The sequence below is a fragment of the Diadema setosum genome, chromosome 14, assembly GCF_964275005.1.
Source record: "Diadema setosum chromosome 14, eeDiaSeto1, whole genome shotgun sequence".
NCBI lineage: Eukaryota > Metazoa > Echinodermata > Echinoidea > Diadematoida > Diadematidae > Diadema > Diadema setosum.
In genome coordinates this window covers 14,841,488-14,847,520 of record NC_092698.1, presented here as the reverse complement: position 1 = coordinate 14,847,520, position 6,033 = coordinate 14,841,488, and positions in this window count along the sequence as shown.

The following is a 6,033-nucleotide window of genomic DNA, read 5'->3' as shown; positions in this document are numbered from 1 at the left end:
AAATGCTAACAGGTATACAACTATATGTACAAGACTAGCTGTATATTTGACCAGGAGGAAATTATTATGAGGAATGGAGTTTATGTTTGGTCCATGGTCTGCACAAATTCTTTCCTTTCTGTTGTCGGCATTACAGTGGTATTTAGAAACACCCTACAACCCCCTTCATGCCCCTCCCCCCACGCCCCCCCCCCCCCCCCCCACACACACACACACGCATACCTTCAATACAAAGAATAAAACACACTCAAGTGTGCTACATGCCTACCCAATAAATGCACAAACACACGCCCTCTACCTTAACATGAGAAAACATGTACAATGCCAAGCAAATATACTCTTCCACTATTTAATTAGCTTTATTACGCCTTCTGCACAGTGCCTGCCTTTAATACGTGCTGCAACTGAACGATGACATAATATGTATCATTTTTATATGTGTACGATTTGTCTACCGCTTAGTACAATCTTGCAATTTTATTTCATTTTTTTTTTTCGTAGATCAACTCTCTGTGTGTATATAATATATATAAATCGACGAGATGTGAAAAGTCTATGAGCCTGCGATGTATTAGGCACCCTATGGTTGGTTCACAAGGAAATGTGAATGTGAATTTTTATTTCTTCATATGCATTAAAAGGATGAACGAGAGATTTCTTCAGTCGTGACTGACATGCGAGTTTATGTATAAGACGAGGTAACTCTACCAAGTCTCAGCTGCCGTTTTGTTATTGATACTACTGTATGCGCCATATATTTAGCGAGTCTTAATTTTCCCGCAAGTCTTGACTTCCCGACAATTTTGTGAGTGGTGAATTAAATTTGTGATCATGCAGTACAGCAATGGACGGAGAAATCGGTTATTATTCACTCATTTTCAGGATGAAGTGCGTGCACAACTATGCACAACTATTCACACTGTAGGCACACCAAGACTTTTAATTTAGTCAACTAAACTGTATTATCATGCACCTCGTTCACGTTTACTGAGTAACCAGAACGTACCGGTAAATGTGTGCACGTTGCCTTCATTTCGGTATTACGGTTGATATTTTTGCCTATTGTTAAATTCCCAAATAGCACCCATGTGGCATAATTCATGAATTTAGAAACCCTGCTGAATATTTGGTGCATACAGTATCCAGGCTGTCAGGCCTAGCAAAGAGTGATTTGATGAAAATTCATGTGTTGTTTTTTTTTAAGATTATGAGTAATGGTGGTCACATGGCGAGTCCACACTCGTGTGGTCCTGGGTTGTATGATGGTGTTCCCGTCATTGCAGACAACAGAGAAAGTGGAATCGAATTATGTACGCAGACTGTTTTGTGTATGTATGTGTGTGTCGGTGTGTTTGTGTGTCCCGACATGGGCTGCCTCATGAATTACAGGGGAAAATAAAGCACAATAGATACATGTAGCTTATTTCTTTCAAGCTAAAATCAAACCTGTCTTAGCGGCCACCTGTCTATAGCGGCCCCGTCTATAGCAGCCTTGTATGAAACACACGTGTGCATACATACACACATACATGTACATGTAGGCAATGCACACAAAGCTGGATAACCTGTCTATAGCGGCTACCTGTCTACAATGGCCACTCTTTTTGTCTCTCTTGGGTGGCCGCTATAGACAGGTTTGTCTGTATAAAGGATACACAGACCACTAGAGACCAAAGGTGTGCCCGACAGATTGATGGAAAGTGTGTGTGTGCAGGGGATGTGTGTGTGTTTATAATTATAATAATAATAATACGGACACTTGTAATGTGCCGGTATCTATCATGAATAGATGCTCATGGCGCAAGAAAGAGAGGCAGAAAGAAAATGCCAGTGAAAAAGAGGTATGAGAAAAGGAATAAAGGAAATGTTTACAAAAAAGCTTGTCTAAATAACCAGGTTTTAAGTGAGCTCTTAAACTCACTTAGAGAGGACAGATTACGAATGTTTTGTAGGAGTCTATTCCATAGGAATGGGCCAGCATACAGAAATGAACGATCACCCCAAGAATTATGAGTTTGTGGTACAGCAAGTAGAGAGGAGTTGTGTGTGTGAGATAAGACCTATCTTTCAATTATGGGTAAGATCAGTAGGTATACCCCACATAAGTGGAATATATGGAAATAGTAAATTCTTTTTTAACATTCTGTAATTTGATATGTAAGTATGCTATCACGTGGGATTCTTAGTGAAAGCTGTAGAAGGGATCACTTCCCATGCAGCAGATATGAATGCTTGACAAGATCAAACACCTAATGACTGACAACTGAAATATGGACTACAAGTAGCCCTGAAGGGGATACAACATTTATTGCCTGAACTAGAATTGTATTGCCCGAGTCAAAGAGGAAGGCAATACAATTCTAGTGAGGGCAATTAATGTCATAACAGTAAATTTTCATCACTGTCAGCTCAAGTGCCCCGATGCTATATTCCCCTGTTTTTTAACACGTAAATCCCATAGGGGTTTGTAAAACGGGGATATAAGAAATTTATCCGTGCTGGCATGTAAAAATGAGAGGAATACATTTTCGTAGAACCAAAGCTCAGATGTCTGATATGGGTAATAATAATGCATTAGAATGTTAACGTGTATGTGAAAAAAATATAATGATTATGATTGTGATTGTGATTATTATCTATGACAAAAGTAATGATTACACTAAGGAGAAAAAATACAACAACAAAGCAGAGACCCTCTCACATTAACTTTGATAAAGGATAAGGAAACTGTACACTCCAAAAGCCATGACAATAAGCACTACATGGTACTACAAGGTGGTGTGGCTCCATGTTTTTTATTATTACTATTTTTTTTTCTTAATTTTAGAGCAGCAAGTCTTTGCCTTGACATTTGTACAATATAGCTTTTCAACAAGATTGCATAAATATACAGCTCAAATGTCACATGATTAAAAAAACAACAACAATAATCGTTTCTATGTCAATTCATTATTAATGAGACTTGGTACATATATACTTTCTCTTATTAGTAATTACAATATCATTGCCCCATACAGCGTATATATAATATAAAAAAGGAAAAAGATGATACCACAGTTTTATCAAAAAGATACACAAGTCTATAGATTATGACTAACAAAGTTAGTGGAAAAAAAAATAAATGTTCAGAGGAAGTCAAAAGGGCATGCTTTGCACATTTTTTACTTTAGTGTGTGTCTAACAAGATGCAAAATCCTGACACCAAATCTAATCTACAGGAAAATGTCATCTTTGGACACCTAGTTGCTATGAAACATCAACATTTGAGTTGCAGAGGGGCATATACACTGGCATCTCTACGGATGATTCACTTCTTGTGTTCAGTGGGCAAATAACTATCGACATAACCGAAGGCAAATTTTCAATTTCATCACAGAAAGGACATACACTACCCTGAAATAAGGCGAGGAGGGGATAATATTACAAAGTCTATGAAAAGCATCGTACCACGGTCATGCCATGCCTATGTGTGTGCAATTTGAATAAGTATACAGTTTTGTGTTTGTTACCCAGCGCGGCCAATACACTCCAAATATTTAGATACGCGAAGTACCACCATCTCGATCTGCGATGACCCCCCCCCCCCCCCCCCCCCCCAACGGCTCTGTCCTCTCAGAAGGGTTGTCCATCACACCTACCATGGTCAAAATGTTCGGGAGTGAGCCTAGAGAAATAATGCAGAATATACAGCAAGACAGTCTTGAAGAAAACCTCACCTTAAGTACAGATCCAAGGATCTGCCAGTATGCCCATTTCTCATTACAGCTGATTAATGGAAAAGGTATTATCGTGGCCACAGACCTATAAAAATACCAAATTCTTTGCACTTTGTATGCTAGGACAAGATGTGAAGAAAAGATTAAGCACTTGCTTATACAGTGTATTCCCTAAATCCTTGCAATTTTCACACCTTCAAAGGCCAGATTCTTTATACTTTTCCTCTCACACAATTTTGCACTCCATCACTAGAGCGGAATGTGCATAATGTGGTTGCATTACCCTTCTGTATTTTCAGTGTCAGTGCTACAACCAGGGAGGTAAGACGACCTCCCTGCTACAACCGAGACTGAATTTGCACAGAAACAGAGATGAACTTCATAAACGATGGTGGTTACCTTGGCAAACACCCATCGATTTGGCAAAATTTCATCCTGAGATAGTCATTGGTATCAGAGACATGTTGTAAATGTCAATATCAGGTTACCTTGAATGTTTTTTTGTCGAGATTTGATGAAAAACAAAGCTTCCCTGGGCGTTTTGATACAGAAAGCAAAGGGCTGCAAAGTGATCATAAAAATCCTCCCGCTATGTGAACAGTGAAAATTCTGCATCATCTATTCATGCTACAATAAAATGCCTTTTCTGTGCTTAAACTTTCCCACTGTTTGACAAATGAAAATAAACGTCAAACTACCAAATGCCATGAAAGCACATACTGTGTACTGCATGTGCAACAACCTATTCTGCAGGCGTTTTATATTACTGAAAGGCATTTTGTTATAATACTGACATTTGGTATTGCATGTTGATGCAATATACAAGGTACATACCTCTCAAAATCTGTTTGCTCGTTTTTCATGGCATACCGGTACAAGAAATTTACACAGGCAGTAAATGCACATCAGGAACATTAGCATACATGTACTTGTAAGTTAAATGGATTGAAAATAAAATCAACTGTCATTACATCGTCACATAGTTACAGAAAACAAATGAGATAAGATGGCAATTTGAAGCAAATGAAATGAAGACAGAAATACATGTCTTTGCAAAGAACTGGAATGATAGTGGTCACGTGCTGGTTTGATGCCTTGGCTTAAAACGATGCCAGACATGTACACATGAGGGCAAACGTACAAAAATACTATCGGTCACATGTTAAAAGAATAAATCAGCAAAGTAGTCCGTGATTCAGAAAGCCACGGACTCCTGCTCAGAAAGGAGCTACCATACAAATTGAACAGTTGGTCTCAAAGAAGGGCATGAGCTCCTGAATGTACAGCACTAACACTGTTGATATTCTTATGAAATAAGTATGAAATTTCCAGTGTAGACAAACCCTCCGTAGTGAACATGAGGAAATTTCACTCTGGTTTCAGACTGAATTCCACCACATCATACTGTTTCCTTTAACATATCATGCATTGTTCAGTGCATGTAGAAATCAAGACCCATTCAATCGACCACCCACAACAAAAATAAATAAATGAATAAACCAGTAAATAATTGCCTTTTCAAAATAATTGACTCAAAAAAAGCTTTGTCTTACAAGGCATGGACGAAAATCATTTCAACAGTACTTTAACATCTGGATCATTTAGATTTACACTTCGTTTATCCTTTATAAAAAAAAAAAATACTTCATATCCTATACAAAACTATTAAAATAACATTTACTATTTTGAATTACTGTTCCTCCCATGAAATTTCAGCCTTTCATAAGCCAGTTATTGGCACATCACCATTTACACTGATCTCACACATTGGAAAAAAATTGTCTACTGAAATGCAACTTTCTTTTCTACCACACACAATATTTTAATTTCAGAAGTATCCTCCAACTTGTATTACAATCATCTCTTCGGATATTCAACATCATGAGTGTGAATCCAATAGAAGTACTATGCATCTTTGAGACTCTCGACTACAATCATGCATTTTCCAGGATAATTACCACACAAAAAATCATGGCCTGCTTTTGAAACTGGTGGTGTCATTTGCCGTTGGGAAGGACAAAAAAAAAATTGGATCATGGGGTCAGTATAAGGAGAAATCTTTTTCATACAAGGGGGAACTGGGCCCAACAGTATGGTACATTGTACATGTGGGTTGGCAGCTTGTTGAATAGAACCATTCATTTTCTAAACTAACCAAAGCATCTTTTACTCAAAACTCATGCAAGGGCAATTTCTAAATTTGGCCACCAAAGATGGACAGTATCCTTTAGCAATCATTCTTCAACAGAAATTATTGTACTTAACAAAAGCATTAAAAAAAGAAAAGAAATAAGAAACAGGTGCACTGTAAAGGTGG